Source organism: Jaculus jaculus, chromosome 3 (genome assembly GCF_020740685.1).
Source record: "Jaculus jaculus isolate mJacJac1 chromosome 3, mJacJac1.mat.Y.cur, whole genome shotgun sequence".
Lineage (NCBI taxonomy): Eukaryota > Metazoa > Chordata > Mammalia > Rodentia > Dipodidae > Jaculus > Jaculus jaculus.
In genome coordinates, this window is record NC_059104.1 from 81,508,689 (window position 1) to 81,526,871 (window position 18,183).

Consider the following 18,183-nt stretch of genomic DNA (forward strand, 5'->3'; position numbering starts at 1 on the left):
TAATATAGGCACTTAAGGCTATAAATTTACCTCTTAGAACTGCCTTCATTGTCTCCCAGAGATTTTGGTATGTTGTGTTCTCATTATCATTTGACTCTATAAATTTTTTGATTTCCTTTTTGATTTCTTTATTGACCTATTCATCATTTAGTAGTGTATTGTTTAGTTTCCATGATTTTGTGTATGCTCTATAGCCTTTTTTGCTACTTATTTGTGGTTTAATTCCATTGCGGTCAGATAGAATGCAAGGAATTATTTCAATTTTCCTGAATTTGTTAAGATTTGCTTTGTGTCCTAATATATGGTCTATTTTAGAGAATGTTCCATGTGCTGCTGAAAAGAATGTATATTCTGCAGCCTTTGGATGAAATGTCCTGTATATATCTGTTAAGTCCATTACTTCTATGACCTCATTTAGTCCAGATGCCTCTCTGTTTATTCTTTCCCGGGATGACCTGTCAATTGGTGAGAGTGGGGTGTTAAAGTCACCCACCACCACTGTGTTTGGTGTTATCTGTGACCTTAGTTTGACGAATTTGGGAGCCCCCATGTTAGGTGCATATATGTTTAGGATTGTAATGTCCTCCTGTTGGAGTGTGCCCTTAATCAATATAAAGTGACCTTCCTTATCTTTCTTGACTAACGTTGGACTAAAGTCTACCCTGTCTGATATTAGGATAGCAACCCCTGCTTGTTTCCTAGGCCCATTTGCTTGAAACACCGTTTTCCAACCTTTCACCCTAATATAATGTCTATCCTTTGTAGAAAGGTGAGTTTCTTGGAGACAACAAATTGTAGGATCCTGCTTTTTAACCCAGTCTGCAAATCTATGTCTTTTCGTTGGGGCATTGAGGCCATTGATATTAAGAGATATTATTGAAAGGTGTGTATTTGTGTTTGCCATTTTTTGTATGTGTGTGTGTTTCTGGTTCTACCTGCGCTCTCTTCTGTTAACTAGTATTTGAGTATTGCTTGTTTTTTTTAGGTTCCTTATGTGTGTGCTTTTCCTTTTCTTCAGCATGGAGGATTCTATCAAGTATTTTCTGTAGAGCTGGTTTTGTCTTCAAATATTCCTTTAACCTGCTTTTTTCATGGAATGTCTTTATTTCTCCATCTATTTGAATGGATAACTTTGCAGGATAAAGTAACCTTGGTTGACAGTTGTTATCTTTCAGAACTTGGAATATATCACTCCAAGCCCTTCTGGCTTTTAAAGTTTGTGTTGAATAATCTGCTGTAATCCTGATGGGCTTGCTTTTGTAGGTAACTTGATTTTTCTCTCTAACTTCTGTCAATATTTTTTCTCTGATTTTTAATATGAGCATTCACAGCTGCAAACTCTTATTTAGATGCCTGAGCTATGTCCAGAGAAACTTGCACTATCATTTTCATTTGTTTCTGGTGATTTTTAAAATTTTCTTCCTGATTTTTCAATGACCTTATATTCTTCTTTTTCTAAAAGATTAATGTAATTGAAGAAATCAGATAAAATTAAAAACTTCCTAGAATTCAAAAGAAATGAAAACAGCACATTGTCAGGGTATGAGATATAGCAAAAGCAGTTCTAAGAGGGAAATTTTTAGCTATAAATGCTCCATTAAGAATTAGAATGGGGGGCTGGACAGATGGCTTAATGGTTAAGGTGCTTGCATGCAAAACCATTGCTTCTTAAGCTTTTCCAGGAAATAGAAAAAGAAGGAATTCTACCAAACTCCTTCTATGAAGCCAGCATCACCCTGATACCAAAACCAGGCAAAGATAGAACAAAAAAAAGAAAATTACAGACCAATCTCCTTCGTGAGCATAGATGCAAAAATTCTCGGGCTGGAGAGATGGCTTAGCGGTTAAGTGCTTGCCTGTGAAGCCTAAGGACCCCGGTACGAGGCTCGATTCCCCAGGACCCACGTTAGCCAGATGCACAAGGGGGCGCATGCATCTGGAGTTCGTTTGCAGTGGCTGGAGGCCCTGGTGTGCCCATTCTCTCTCTACCTGTCTCTCTCTCTCCCTCTCTCTCTCTCTGTCACTCTCAAATAAATAAATAAAAATGAACAAAAAAAATTAAAAAAAAAATTCTCAACAAGGGCTGGAGAGATGGCTTAGCGGTTAAGCGCTTGCCTATGAAGCCTAAGGACCCCGGTTCGAGGCTCGGTTCCCCAGGTCCCACATTAGCCAGATGCACAAGGGGGCGCACATGTCTGGAGTTCGTTTGCAGTGGCTGGAAGCCCTGGCGTGCCCATTCTCTCTCTCTCCCTCTATGTGTCTTTCTGTCTGTGTCTGTAGCTCTCAAATAAATAAATAAATAATGAACAAATTAAAAAAAAATAGAAAAAATTCTCAACAAAATATTGGCAAACAGAGTACAAGAATATATCAGAAAGATCATTCACCCTGACCAAGTAGGCTTTATCCCAGAGATGCAGGGATGGTTCAATATACGCAAATCTATAAATGTAATACATTATATAAATGGGTTGAAGGACAAAAATCACATGATCATCTCATTAGATGCAGAGAAAGTGTTCAACAAAATCCAACATCTGTTCATGATAAAAGTCCTACAGAGACTGGGAATAGAAGGAACATATCTAAATATAATAAAAGCTATTTATGACAAGCCTACAGCCAACATATTACTAAATTGGGAAAAACTGGAAGCTTTTCCACTAAGATCAGGAACAAGACAAGGGTATCCACTGTCCCCACTTTTATTTAATATAGTACTGGAAGCCTTAGCCATAGCAATAAGGCAAGAGACACACATAGAAGGGATACAAATTGGAAAGGAAGAAATCAAGTTATCATTATTTGCAGATGACATGATTCTATACATAAAGGACCCTAAAGACTCTACTAGCAAACTGTTAGAGCTGATCAAAACCTACAGCCATGTAGCAGGATACAAAATAAATACACAGAAATCAGTAGCCTTCATATATGCTAACAACAAACACACAGAGGATGAAATCAGAGAATCACTCACATTCACAATTGCATCCAAAAAAATAAAGTACCTTGGAATAAACCTAACGAAGGAAGTAAAGAATCTCCACAATGAGAACTTTATTTTTTTAAATTTTTAAATTTTTTATTTTCATACTTTTATTGGTGCTGAGGAACAGTACACAAACATTTCAATAGTACACAAGTCTTAACACACGTACCAAAAATCTAAAGACCATGTATTGTTTCTTTAGAAGTTATTCCAGTGACACCCAGCTTCAATCTTAGAGGCATTTTTCCTTATTAGGCTCTTGTGTACAAACATCTTCAAATGCTCACAATCTCTACTCAACTCCCACTGGTTCACAATTTTAGTATCATATACACTGCAAATGCAAATTTTTCATCTCACAGTACGTTATCAAAATTATTAAGAACACTGGACTACCATGACTAGAGATGTCACAGAGGCACACAGTGCTGACACAGGGCAGTGACCAAGGACTGGTTTTTTGTTTTTTTCCTTCGGAAATGGCTCTACTAAAAACACAGACTAGGAGTAATTGAAAATATTCAAGACATATTCAATGCACAAATGTGACTCCAAATTGCCATTTAGTATGCTTTGTATTGTAAGATATAAAACTAACCCCCACCTATGGAATGTTAAGCTGACACCCAAGACAGTCAAAGCTTCCCATAATTCAATATCCCACTATTTTCTGGTTGTACCAAAAAATAAACAACCAGCAAATGGTTTCACCTCTTAAAAAAACTCATTTACACTTAAAAAATGGGATGAGGTGGGATTCCCTCCTTTTAAAAAATGTTTCTAGAGCTACTAAAAAACTTGCATTTACAAAATAGTTGATAAAACATATTCCTCTGGATTGTACAAGAGGGAGACAGGGATGCTGATGGACACGGAGGATGACTACTCAGCCTTGGCGTCTTCCTCTCCCGCTTCCTCAGAGGCTGGACTCTCCTCGCTCTTCGCCTCTCCGTTCTAGGCAGGTAGGTCTTCTTTAGTCTCTGGCTTAGTCATTTCAGCCTGCTTGCCCTTTGCTGCCCTCTTCCCTTTTGCTTACACTTTTTTGTTTGAAGGTTTATCCTTTCCCGCTGCTTTGTTTGGCTTTGCTTCCACTTTCGCAGGAGCCGGTTTAGTGGACAGCCTGGCTGACCTGTGCTTGGGCTCGTCCTTCGCCCTGAAGTGGGCCGAGCTCACCTTCCTCTTGGGCATCTTGGCGGCAGGTGAGGATGCTACCGGCTGGTGCGCGAGAACCTTCCGGAAGCTACTCTGCCTGCCCCCCACCACAGATCTGCCTCCCGCAGCCCACAATGAGAACTTTAAAATGCTCAAGCGAGAAATTGAAGAAGACACTAGAAAGTGGAGAAACATCCCTTGTTCCTGGATTGGAAGAATCAATATTGTGAAAATGGCAATCTTACCAAAAGCAATCTACACATTTAATGCAATCCCTACCAAAATTCCAAAGGCATTCTTCATGGAAATAGAAAAAACAATCCAAAAATTCATTTGTCATCACAAAAACCTGGAGTATCTAAAATAATACTGAGCAACACAAATAAGGCTGGTGGCATCACCATACCTGATTTTAACCTATACTACAGAGCCATAGTAACAAAAACAATGTGGTACTGGCACAAAAACAGACATGTAGATCAGTGGAATAGAATAGAGGACCCAGATGTAAGTCCAGGTAGCTATAGCCACCTGATATTCGATAAAAGTGTCAAAAATACTCATTGGAGAAAAGACAGCTTCTTCAGCAAATGGTGCAGGGAAAACTGGATATGTATCTGTAGAAGGGTGAAAATAGCTTCTTCTCTCTCTCCATGCACAAGAATTAAGTCCAAATGCATTAAAGACCTTAACATCAGACCTGAAACTCTGAAACTGCTAGAGGAAAAAGTAGGTGAAACTCTTCAACATATTGGTCTTGGCAAAGACTTTCTGAATACAACCCCAATTGCTCAGGCAATAAAACCACAGATTAACCACTGGGACCTCATGAAATTACAAAGATTTTGCACGGCAAGGGACACAGTGAAAAAAGCAAACAGGCAACCTACAGAATGGGAAAAATTCCTTGCCAGCTATATATCTGATAGAGGATTAATATCTAGGATATACAAAGAACTCAAAAAGTTAAATAATAAGGAATCAAACAAGCCAGTCAAAAAATGGGCTCTGGAGCTAAATAGAGCATTCTCAAAGGAGGAAATATGAATGTCATATAAGCATCTAAAAAATGTTCTACATCCCTAGTCATCAGGGAAATGCAGATTAAAACTACATTGAGATTCCATCTCACTCCTATTAGATTGGCTACCATCATGAAAACAAATGATCATAAATGTTGGCGGGGATGTGGAAAAAGAGGAACCCTTCTACACTGTTGGTGGGAATGTAATCTGGTCCAGCCATTGTGGAAATCAGTGTGGAGGTTTCTAAAACAGCTAACGATTGATCTGCCATATGACCCAGATATAGCTATAGGCATATATCCGAAGGACTCATCTCATTTCCTTAGAAGTATGTGCTCAACCATGTTTATTGCTGCTCAATTTATAATAGCTGGGAAATGGAACCAGCCTAGATGTCCCTCAACAGATGAGTGGATAATGAAGATGTGGCACATTTATACAATGGAGTTCTACTCAGCGGTAAAGAAAAATGAAGTTATGAAATTTGCAGAAAAATGGATGGACCTGGAAAGTATTATACTAAGTGAGGTAACCCAGGCCCAGAAAGCCAAGCGCCACATGTTCTCTCTCATATGTGGATCCTAGCTACAGATGACTGGGCTTCTGTGTGAGAATGAGAATACTTAGTAGCAGAGGCCAGTAAGTTAAAAAGGAGATATAAAGGGAAGAGAAAGGAAGGGAGGAGGGTACTTAATAGGTTGGTATTGTGTATATGTAACTACAATGATTGTAATGGGGAGGTAATATGATGGAGAATGGAATTTCAAAGGGGAAAGTGCAAGGGGGGGGGAGGGTATTACCATGGGATATTTTTTATAATCATGGAAAGTGTTAATAAAAATTGTGAAAAAAATTAAAAACTTCCTAGTATTCAAAAGAAATGAAAACAGCACATTGTCAGGTGTGAGATACAGCAAAAGCAGTTCTAAGCTGGAAATTTTTAGCCATAAATGCTCCATTAAAAATAAGAATGGGGGGCTGGAGAGATGGCTTAGCGGTTAAGCGCTTGCCTGTGAAGCCTAGGGACCCCGGTTCGAGGCTCGATTCCCCAGGACCCACGTTAGCCAGATGCACAAAGGGGCGCATGCGTCTGGAGTTCGTTTGCAGTGGCTGGAAGCCCTGGTGCGCCCATTCTCTCTCCCTCTCTCTCTCTCTCTCTCTCTCTGCCTCTCTCTCTGTCTGTTGCTCTCAAATAAATAAATAAAAATACATGAAAAAATGTTAAAAAAATAAGAATGGGGGCTGGAGAGATGGCTTAATGGTTAAGGCGCTTGCATGCAAAGCCTAAGGACTCATGTTTGACTCCCTAGGTCCCATGTAAGCCAGACTCACGAAGAGTCAACTGTGCAAGATCACACATGCACACAAGGGGTGCAGGCATCTGGAGTTCGATTGCAGTTGCTGGAGGCTCTCGCCAATTCTCTCTCTCTCTCTTACTCATTCTCTCACCTGTGCATAAAAAAGGCAGTCTGTCTGACTTGCCTCAAAAAAAAAAATGGGGGTCTAGAGAGATTGCTCAGTGGTTAAGGCACTTTCCTACAAAGCCTAAAGACCTGGAGTCAACTCTTCAGTACCTACCTAAACCTAGATGCACAATGTGGTGCATATATGTGTCTGGAGTTTCAAGTGGCTAGAGTCCCTGGTGTGCCCATTCTCTCTTTTTCTCTCATAAATAAATAAAATATTAAAAAATAAGAATGGGGCTAGAGAGATGGTTCAGCAGTGGAGGCACTTGCCTGTAAAGCCTAATGACCTGAGTTTGATTACCCAGTACCAATGTGAAGCCAGGTGGGTGTACAGTGGTGCAGGTGTCTGGAGTTCATTTGCAGTGGTTGGAAGCCATAGGACACCCATTCTCTTTCTCTGTCTGGCATGGGGCTGCATGTCTTTAATATCAGAATTCAGGAGGCTGAGGTAGGAGGATCACTGTGAGTTCAAGTCCAGCTTGAGACTAATACCAAGTTAGACTGGGATAGAGCAAGACTCTACCTTGAAAAACCAAAAAAAAAAAAAAAAAAAAAAAAAAAGACCACAAATAACCTAAAGATGTTCTTCAATACCATATAAAATATTTGCTGTTTCTTTTTTTCTTTTTCCAGCCTTCAGCCTCAATTAGTGAAGAGTCAGCCAAGGCTGGAGAGACTTCCCAGTGGTTAGAGGTGCTTACTTGTAAAGCCTGAAGGCTTGAGCTCAATTCTACAGTGCCCATGTAAAGCCAGATGCACAAGGTGGTGCATGTGTCTGCAGTTTGTTTGCAGTGGCAGGAGGCCCTGGCATGCCCATACTCTCACTTTCACTCTCTAAAAAGTTGTACACATAGACCCTTCCCCAATCCCAATTCTGCTGAGGTGAGGGTCTTCAGTGAAATTATTGGTATTCATTGTGGGGACCAAGAGGTTTCAGTTAGTAGGGATGGGGGAAACATGGTGTCTCAAGTGATTCCCACCTGCCCTGAAGCTGTTAGAGCATATTTTATATTTTCATAAGTTTGTGATTTATTTTCATGTTTTTCTTCCGTTATAGGTTTCTTTTTATTTTCCTTTTTAAAAAACGTTTATTTTATTTTATTTGTGTGTGTGTGAGGGGGGGGGCAGATAGAGAGAATGGATGCCCTGGCTGCTGTAAATGAACTCCAGATGCATGTGTCACCTTGTGCATCTGGCTTATATGGGTCCTGGGGAATCACACCTGGGTCCTTTGGCTTTGCCTTAACCACTAAGAAATCTCCCTAGCCCTCCCTTTTTTTAACCTATAAAAATATGTTTATTTGTTTATTTGCTAGCAGAGAGAGATAGAAGAAAGACAGAAAGAATGGGCACACCATGGCCTCTAGCCACTGCAAATGAACTCCAGATTCATGCACAACTTTCTTTATGTGGGTGCTGGGGAATTGAACTCCAGTAGTTAGCCTTTGTAGGCACGCACTGTAACCACTAAGCCATCTCTCCAGATCATTTTAGAAAACTTTTTATTGATAACATTCATACGGATAGACAATACATCATCATGGCCCCTCCTGTCACTCTTCACTCTTCTCCTTCTGAACCTCCCCTCCACTGACTCCCTTCTCTTCTGTGCAACTAGTCTCTCTTGTATCGCGATGCCATCATTTCCCCTTCTAATCTGCAGGTCTTGTGCAGGTGGTGTCATCCACTGTAAGGCCAGGATTACCATGCTACCTTGTGTCTGGAAGACAGTATAGTAAGCGCTCCTTCCCTTTCTTTGGCTCTTACATTCTACCACCTCTTCTGCAATGGACCCTGGGAGGCTGTGACAAAAGGTGTCTCATTTAGTGCTGAACACTCCACTGTCACTTCTTAGAGCTTTGGTGAGTTTTGAGTCACCCCAGTGGTCACTGCCATCTGAATAGAGAAGCTTCTCTTATCAAAAGTGAAAGTAGCATTAATATATGGGCATAAACATAAGTATTTAGAGGGAAGTTTGGTGGACATAATATATCTGTTTTGCCAGAAGAGAGTAGTAATTTTCCCTCTAGGGGTTATGACCTCCCTAGCCATAAGATTTTCTTTTTCTTTTTTTTTTTTTTTTTGGTATTTTTGAGATAGGTTCTCACTCTAGCCTAGGCTGACCTGGAATTCATTCTATTGTCCCAGGCTGGCATTGAACTCATAGTGATCTTCCTACCTCAGTCTCCCAGGTGCTGAAAATAAAGTCATGTGCCACCACACCCAGCTCCATAGGCTTTTGATTAGGTTTTCAGTACCAGGCATGAATTTCTTCCCATGGAGCAGGCCTCAGGATCAAACAGAGAACAGTTGTTTTATCCCATAACAGACAAGTCACCATTGCACCCATTGGCTCATTTGGCCTGGTTTGCAAGATCCACTGCTGGTTAAGATTGTTGATGGCTTTTCCCCACCAACAGACTGCCTAGGTCTTTCTAGCATCCTGATGGTCAACTGGGAGGAGGATTCCAGCTGAATTCCAGATGTCTCAGTGTCTTGTAGCCCAAGCAAGTGGAGTCTTTAGGACTGTATAGGGTCTTGCCATCTAGTTCTGGTGGACAACAAATACCAGATATAAAATTTTACTTTAGGGCACACATGCTAACTCTCTCTCTCTCTCTGTCTCAAATAAATAATAAATATTTAAATTTTACTTTATTTTAATTTTTTATCCACAGTTTCCATACTTACAGACAATAATTCATGATAATTCCTTCCTCTCACTCACTTCCCCTTCACAAATCCACACTCCATTATATCCCCTCCCTCCCTCCATTAGTCTCTCTTTTATTTTGATGTCATCATCTTTTCTTCCTATTATGAGGGTCTTGTGAAGGTAGTGTTAGGCACTGTAAGTTCATGGATATCAAGGCCACTTTCTGTCTGGATGATTGCATTGTAAGCAGTTCTTCCCTTCCTTTGGCTCCTATATTCTTTCCACCACCTCCTCAGCAATGGACCCTGAACCTTGGAAGGTGTGATAGAGATGTTTTAGTGCTCAGCATTCCTCCATCACCTCTTCGGAGCACTTTGGTGCCTTTTGGGTAATCCCAGTGGTCACTGCTATCTGGAAAGAGAAGCTTCTCTAACCAAAAGTGAGAGTGGCATTAATATATGGGTATGAAAGTTAAGTAAAGTCTTTACAGGGTAGTTTGGGAGCAAAATATATGCATTTAGCCAGACAAGAGCAGGCATTATACTCCTAAGGCTCATAACCTCCCCCCCCCCCCATAGGCTTGTTTTAAAGGTTTCAGTACCATGCATGTATTCCCTCTCATAGAGCAAGTCTCAGTCCAATTAAAGAGCAGTTGGTTTCCCCATAACAGACATGCCACTATTGCACCTGTTGGCTCATTTGACCTGGCTGGCCAATCTTGAGGCTTGTAGTGTCTACTGCATTCACCACTGATGGCTTGTCTCCCATAAGCCTGCATGCAGTGCAGATTTTTCCAGCTTTCTTTCAGCTGGTCTATAGGGAGTAGGTTTTCAGCTCATCCCCTGTTTAATTCTCAGTGACCTTGCATTCCAGGCTATGGAGTCTTCAGCCGTAGGGTCTGATTATCTATTCCTGGTGGGTAACCAAGAGCCTTGGAAATATCCTGTAATGTTTTTGGGACATTGGGCATCTCCATGGCCAACAACTCACTGGAAGGTATCCCATCCCTGGCACTGAAATTTTTCTAGTAACAGTCTATGGCTTCTGGGTGTGCTGTTATCCAAAAAAGTAGGTTATTGTATGGCTTATTCACAATATCCTGAATTTTGATTAACCCTCCCCCTCCCCTTCTTTTCCTGACCTTGCTTATGCCATTCCACCTGCAGTAATCTGTCCATCTACTTACATATATACAATGCCACCCCTTTAACTCCACCCCTCGCCTCCCTCCCTTATAGCCCTTTTGTAGCTTACTGGCCTCTGCTACCAATTTCATTCAAACTCACACACAAAGTCTGAATATTTGTAACTAGGATCCATATAAGAGAAAGAACATCCAACATTTGGCTTTCTGGGCCAGGGTTACCTCACTTAGTATAATCCTTTTGAGATCCATCCATTTCCCTGCAAATTTCATAATTTTGTTTTTCTTTACTGCTGAATAGAATTCCATTGTGTAAGTGTACCACATATCCATTATCCATTCATCAGTTGAGGGACATCTAGGCTGGTCCCATTTCCTAGCTACTGTGAATAGAGCAACAATAAACATAAATAAAAATATTTAGGGGATGGCTTAGTGGTTAAGGTGGTTGCCTGCTGAGCCTATGGACCCAAGTTCAATTCCCCAGTGCCCATGTAAGCCAGATGTACATGGTGGCACATGTGTCTGGAGTATATTTGCAGTGGCTAGAGGCCCTGGCACACCCCTCTCTCTTAAGTAAGTAAATAAATATTAAAATATATATTTAAATTTTACTTTAGAGCCATAGTGATAAAGATAACATGGTACTGGCATGTTAGGGCCTCTTGCCACTGCAAATAAACTCCAGATGCATGTGCTACTTTCTGCATCTGGCTTTATGTGAGTCCTACGGAATTGAACCTATGCTGTTAGGCTTTGCAAGCAAGTTCTTTTAACCACTGAGACGTCTCCTGAGCCCTAATGTAAAATTTTGATCTGGTATTGTGGTACCTCTAGCAGTGTTATTTTACTTGGGCTTCCTTTAGCTATGTATGGTCTTTTGCATGTTCATATGAATTGTTGGATTATTCCCTCTGGCTCTGAGAACTTTGGTGAGGATTGCACTGAATGTGTAGATTACTTTGGCAATACAGCTATTTTCACAATATTGATTTTGTCAGTCCAGGAGCATGAAATGTCTCTCCCAAATCTGGTATCTGTTTTTTTGTTTCTCCTCAGGCCCCTGTACCATTGATTATGTTTCTTGAGTCACAGCAGTATTCCCTTCTTCTTTATCAGCTGATTTAGTTATGCCCAGTTGTAATACCCTTTTGTATTACACTTGTGGCCCTGGGTGCAACTTACCAATGTCTCACTGGCTGGGGTTCCTGGTGACCAGCCAGGTCTGCAGGCCAGTGAAGGGTCCTGCCTTCTGATGGTCATGTTGGCTAGATATCTCTGTATTGGAGCAGGGATTCTGCCTTCCTTCAGCTGGTTGGCTGGAGGTCCTGCCTATGCAGACCAGAATGGATAAAGAAACATTATCAAGTGGAAATTTTGAGGGAATAGCTGTGAGGCCAGTCTTTATCAGTGAGGAATGCTAGCTAAAGCAATCTTTTGTTCCCCTTTTCAGAGAATTACCAAACATTATTTGTTTATTTACTTTGTATAAAGATATGTGTGTGAATTTGCATGTGTGTCCATGAGCACATATGTGTATTAGAGGCTAGAGGACAACTTTGGGTGTCATTTCTCAAGAATCCATCTACCTTTTTTCTTTTTTGGAGACAGAGTCTCTCATTGACTTAAAGCACATCTATTGGGCTAGACTGGCTGGCAAGTAAGTCAAGGAATCCTCCTATCCCTGTCTCTCTAACACTGGGATTCACAGACATGTACCATCACACCTGGAAGTTCTATATGGGTCCTGGGAATTGAACTGAAGTCTTCATGCTTAAAGGACAAACACTTTACTCACTGATCTATCTCTATCCCTAAGACTCACTTTAAATACTTCCCTGAAGCCTATGCTCAACATTGGTCTCTGTCCTCCACATGCATGCTCATATACAAGCATGTGCATTTGCACACACATGTGCATCCACATTAACACAAAACACATACACACATTCACGCACACCACACACATATTCCCTCTTCCCAAATTGCCTTTTAAGCTGGGCATGGTGACATACACTTGTAATCCCTACACTTGGGAGTCAAGGCAGTAGGATTGCAGTGAGTCTGAGACAAGCCTGGGCTACATAGAGAAACACTGTATAGAACACAACTAAATAAATTTATAAATTGGAATTTATAAATTCCAATCTCTAATATATCTAGATTTTGTTTTGTTTTGATGTTAATTCAATTTTTTTCTTAAAGAATAAGGTTCCAAAGATACCACAGTTGATTAAAAGAATATAAAGATGGGTGATTAGACTGGTTGAAACTTCTCTTTGGAGCATAGAGATCAACAAATTTTCTCCTCAAAAATTAATGATAAATTTGAACTAGAAAAGGACTTCTGGGGTTGGATTGTGGATTCAAAGCTCATCTCATGTAGCATGGTGAGTAGGAAGTGTCATGTAACAAAGGTTGTTCTTTCTAGATCAGAAATTGAGGTTTCAGGACACTTTCCCAACTGCCACACATGCATATTAACACAGGGTTTGCATCATCTAAAGATGCTGATATGGCTAAATCATTTGAATTGTGATTTTCATATTCCCTCCCTTTTGAGGTCTTTCCTAGGGGAACATAGAAATACCTTAAAGAGGAGATATGGAATACCATGGTTTGTGAGGGAAAAAGAGTCACCATGAGTATGCCACTCACCTCATAAATATTCATAAATGCTTCTTACAAATCCATAACCCAGAATCTACTGTGTTGCTACCCTCCCTCATCAGGGCAGCCTTTTCCAGTCTTTCTTTGGAGTGTATTCTAGGCTTTGCTAAATAAATTTATATTTGAACTATCAGTGCTCTTGGTTGAATGCTCTTAGTTCTTTCCTTGGAGAAGATAAGGTCAGAGGAGACTTCATGTGGTAAAAATGTGAATGAAGCCCAGAGGATCATTAGGAAATACTTTGAAAATCAATATTAATAAAGAAGAAAAATCTAGAAAAAAGCATAAATTCCTAGACACATAAGACATTCCAAAATTAACTCAAGAGGATGGGGAGAGAAGATGAGGAGAGTAGGAGATAGGAAGAAGGTAATCAAAGCTAAGGACATATGGAAAAGCCATATGGAAACCTACTGTTCTGTAAGCTAATTAAAAATATAAGTACTATGGCTCAGGATCCATTGCAGAAGAGGTAGCAGAAAGAATGTAAGAGCCAAAGGAAGGGTAGGACTCCTTACAGTGTGCTCCTCCAGACACAAAATAGCCTGAATGTACATGACCTTGCAGTGCCTGGCACTACCTACACAAGACCATCATAATAGGAAGAAAAGATCATGACATCAAAATAAAAGAGAGACTGATTGAGATGGGGAGGGGATATGATGAAGAGTGGAGTTTAAAAGAGGAAAGTGGGGGAAGGGAGTGAATTACCATGGGATATTGTTTACAATTATAGAAGTTGTCAATAAAAATATATAAAAAGATATTTCTATTTAAAAATAAAAATATAATTAAAGAGCCAGGCATGGTGGTGTGCGCCTTTAACCTCAGCTCTTGGAAGACAGAGGTAGGAGGATTGCCCTGAGTTTGAGGCCATCCTGAGACTACATAGTGAGACTACATACATATTATATATATATAATTTAAAATGTAGCTAAAAAAATTAAAAAGATATATATTTTTAAATTTTTTATTAGCATTTTCCATGATTATAAAAAAAATCCCATGTTAATTCCCTCCCTCCCCCCCCACTTTCCCCTTTGAAATTCCATTCTCCATCATAAAAAGATATTTTGAACAAAGGTATCCTGTATGGGTGCATAAAGCAGCTCCCAGGAGCCATAGGTTGTTACCAGAAAAATCCCCGTGCCAGAAATGAGTTATTTCCCAAATCAGTTGTTGTCAGGAAGGCTACAGAGACCCCTAAAACAATATTGGCTGTTGTCATAGTTCTAGATGGTGAGAATCCATTGCTGAAGACAGTTTTTACATCTTGATATAAGCATGCTTTGGTTGAAGGACATAGAGAAATCCATCTGGAACTGTGCTGCAAAACCTTCATAGTGCCAGAGGTCCTATGGGGGAAAAAAGTTACCAGCAGTCTTACCCAGCTACGAGCCATATGTTCTCCACAACCTACTTGCCAAGTGCTGGAATAATGGCATGATTGTTATGGGCAATTGGATTTGAGGCCCCTCTATAGGAGGGAATTCATGCCTGATAATAAAAATGTGGTTAAATGCCCATGGCTAGGGAGGTTATGGGCTGTAGGTGGAAATCGACTACTGTTGATGTATATAATGGCCAGATTGTCAAACTTCTCTCTAAATAGCAGATTAGTGCTGCTCTCAGTCTCGGTTACATACATTTCTTTTTTGCAGTGGGAAGAGGTTAATGCAGAGGCACATAGATGGTGAAAATGCTGAGAATAAGCGAATATTGTGTGTCCATTCATAAATGTGACAGCTATACCAGGCTTTCCAAGGCTCAGGGAACATTGTGGAACAGGGGCAGAAAGGAGAGTTAGAGGATGGGGAGCAGTGCTGTGGAATCCTGTCTTTTGGACATGACACTTTATACTTAGGAATTCACAGCAGCTATGGTTTCCTACACAAGACTTATCATGGGTGGGGAAGGTACTTAGAAGACTCCACCCCCTTTAGAGCGGCAGTTTGTGGTTGTTGAAGGAGAGAGGAAGTTCCAGAACAGTGTAGCTACTGGTAAGTTGCTACTAACTAACTTTTCAACCCAGGCTCATGAAGCAACTCTAATTTAGCTCAGCAAGTCACATAAAAATGTATGAAAGTAAAAAGATTTGTTGAGTTGGGTGTGGTGGCACACTCCTTTAATCCCAGCACTTGGGTGGCAGAGGTAGGAGGATCACTATGAGTTTGAAACCACCCTGAGATTATTACATAGTGAATTCCAGGTCAGCCTGAGCTAGAGTGAGACCCTAATCAATTTGCTTCTGTGGTGATTCTAAATCTTGTTAAGTAGACTGCGATTAACCATCATAAATAGTTATAAACAGCTTCTGGACAATGGCCAGGCATGATGGCACACACCTTTAATCCCAGCACTCCGGAGGCAGATGTAGGAGAATCGCTATGAGTTTGAGGCCACCCTGAGACTACATATTGAAATCCAGGTTAGCTTGAGCTAGAGTAAGACCCTATGTTAAAAAAAAAAAAAAGAAAAGAAGGGAATACACAAACCCATTCTATGATGCCAGATAGCAAAAACACATGAGGATCATGCAACAAAACTGAAAACTGTGGGCCATTTCCCCTGGTGAATATAAGTGTAAAAATTCTCAATGAAATATTGATGAACATAATTCAAAGACAAACCAAAAAGAATATGCACTATGATCAAGTGGGCTTCATTCCAGAGACTCAGGGATGGATCAACATACACTGTGGTGGTTTGATTCAGGTGTCCCCCATAAACTTAGGTGTTCTGAATGCTAGGTTCCCAGCTGATGGAGATTTTGGAACTAATGCTTCCTGGATGGAGGCAGTGTATTATTGGGGGCAGGCTTATGGGTATTATAGCCAGCTTCCCCATGCCAGTGTTTGGCACACTCTCCTGTTGCTATTGTCCACCTTTGTTGGCCAGGGGGTGATGTCTACCCTCTGCTCATGCCATCATTGTCCCCTGCCATCATGGAGCATCCCCTTGAGTCTGTAAAGCAAAATAAATCCTTTTTCCCCTCCAAAAGATGCTCTTGGCCAGCAATGTGAACCTGAGTGCAACATACACAAATCAATAAGTGTAATATATCACATAAATTGACTCAAGGACAGAAATCACATGATCATCTCAATAGATGCAGGAAAGACCTTTGACAAAATTTAACATCTTTTCATGATAAAAGCTTTGAAAAGTATAGGAGTAGAGGATATATAACAAATCTATAGCCAGCATCATGTTAAATGAAAAAGAAAACTCAAAGCATTTTCATCAAGATCAGGAACAATCTTTAGCTGTTTTAGGAACCTCCACACTGATTTCCACAATGGCTGGTCCAGATTGCTTTCCCACCAGCAGTGTAGACGAGTTCCTCTTTTTCCACATCTCTGCCAACATTTATGATCATTTGTTTTCATGATGGTAGCCAACCTGGATACTAAGTGAGGTAACCCAGGCCCAGAAAGCCAAGCGCCACATGTTCTCCCTCATATGTGGATCCTAGCTACAGATGATTGGGCTTCTGCGTGAGAAGGAAAATACTTAGTAGCAGAGGCCAGTAAATTAAAAAGGAGATATAAAGGAAAGAGAAAGGAAGGGAGGAGGGTACTTAATAGGATGGTATTGTATATATGTAAGTACAATGATTGAGATGGGGAGGTAATATGATGGAGAATGGAATTTCAAAGGGGAAAGTGTGTGTGGGGGGGGAAGGAGGGTATTACCATGGGATATTTTTTATAATCATGGAAAATGTTAATAAAAATTGTGAAAAAAAAAGATCAGGAACAAGACAAGGTATCTACTCTCTCCATTTCAATTCAATATATTGTGCTTGAAGTCTTAGCTCAAGCAACAAGGTAAGAGAAAAAAGTAAAAGAGGGCTGTAAAGATGGCTTAGCAGTTAAGGCATGGTTAAGGAGCTTGCCTGAAAAGGTCAACAACCCAAGTTTGATTCCTCAGTACCCACATAAAGCCAGATCCACAAAGCATTGCATACATCTGGAGTTCATTTGCAGTGGCTGGAGTCCCTGGCATGCCTATTGTCTCGGTCTGTCTGTTTGCAAATAAATAAAAACATTAAAAAAAAATAAATGGGATATAAATAGGGAAAGAAGAAGTCAAATTATCCCTATTATCAGACATATAATCCTATACTTGAAACACACTAAAGACTGTACCAGAAAATTCTTAGATCTGATCAAGACTTTCAGCAAAGTATCAGGGTGGTGGTTTGAATGTAAATGTTCCCATAACCCCCAGGTTTCTGCTTAGACCACACCTGGTGGAGCCTTTGGGAAGTGGAGCCTTGCTGGAGTAAGTGTGTCACCAGGGTCCGACCGTGGGGTCGAGTCACAGCCAGTTTGTACTGCTGTTCTTTTTTTGCTGCTGATGTATGATGAAATGGGCCAGCTTCCTTCACCACCATGAAGCTTCCCCTGGAAACTGCTTCTAGTCAGGTGTTTTGTCCCTGGAAGGAGAAGATAGCTACAACAACCAGGATACAAAATCAGTACACAAAAATCATTACCTTTTCTAGGAATTTCTAGTGGAACAAAACAGGTCATTGTGAGCAAGCCCTTGAAGAAGGTATTGAGACTTGGGCCCTTCCTCTTTGGTTTTTACTTTTTACCTACCACATAATAATGGGCTTTCCTAATACACATTTCTGCCTTGAGAGACTCTGTCACCACTGAGTATAGGGTCAAGCAACAGAGCACTGAAACCTCTGAAACTGTAAGACAAAGTAAACCTTTCCTCCTTGTAAGTTGATTATCTCTGGTACCCTGTCATAGTAGTAGGAAGCTGTTTAGAACAACATTGATTTATTTTTCTTGCTACATGCTTTATGCTTTGGGAGGATTTTAAGTACTCACCAAGATATTCTCATGTAAGCTTTAAAATATGTATTTTTAGGTCTTTATCTATAGTCCAACTTCATAAGTAAAATAGGAATCCCATTTTTGCCCTATATGTGAACTGATTTTTTTTTCTATTATGAGCTAGTAAATACTGATTTTGTGACCTGTGCCTTATCATATATAGGGTTTCTACAAAGCACTGAACTCTTTGTTCTGTTAGACTGCTTTTTAAAATCCCCATTGAAT

At 40.3% G+C, this 18,183-nt stretch overlaps 1 pseudogene; it reads right to left on the bottom strand.

The window, feature by feature from the left end:
- Positions 1-3,832: 3,832 nt before the first annotated feature.
- Positions 3,833-4,180, bottom strand: LOC123459570 (annotated as a pseudogene).
- Between the last annotated feature and the right edge of the window lie 14,003 nt (positions 4,181-18,183).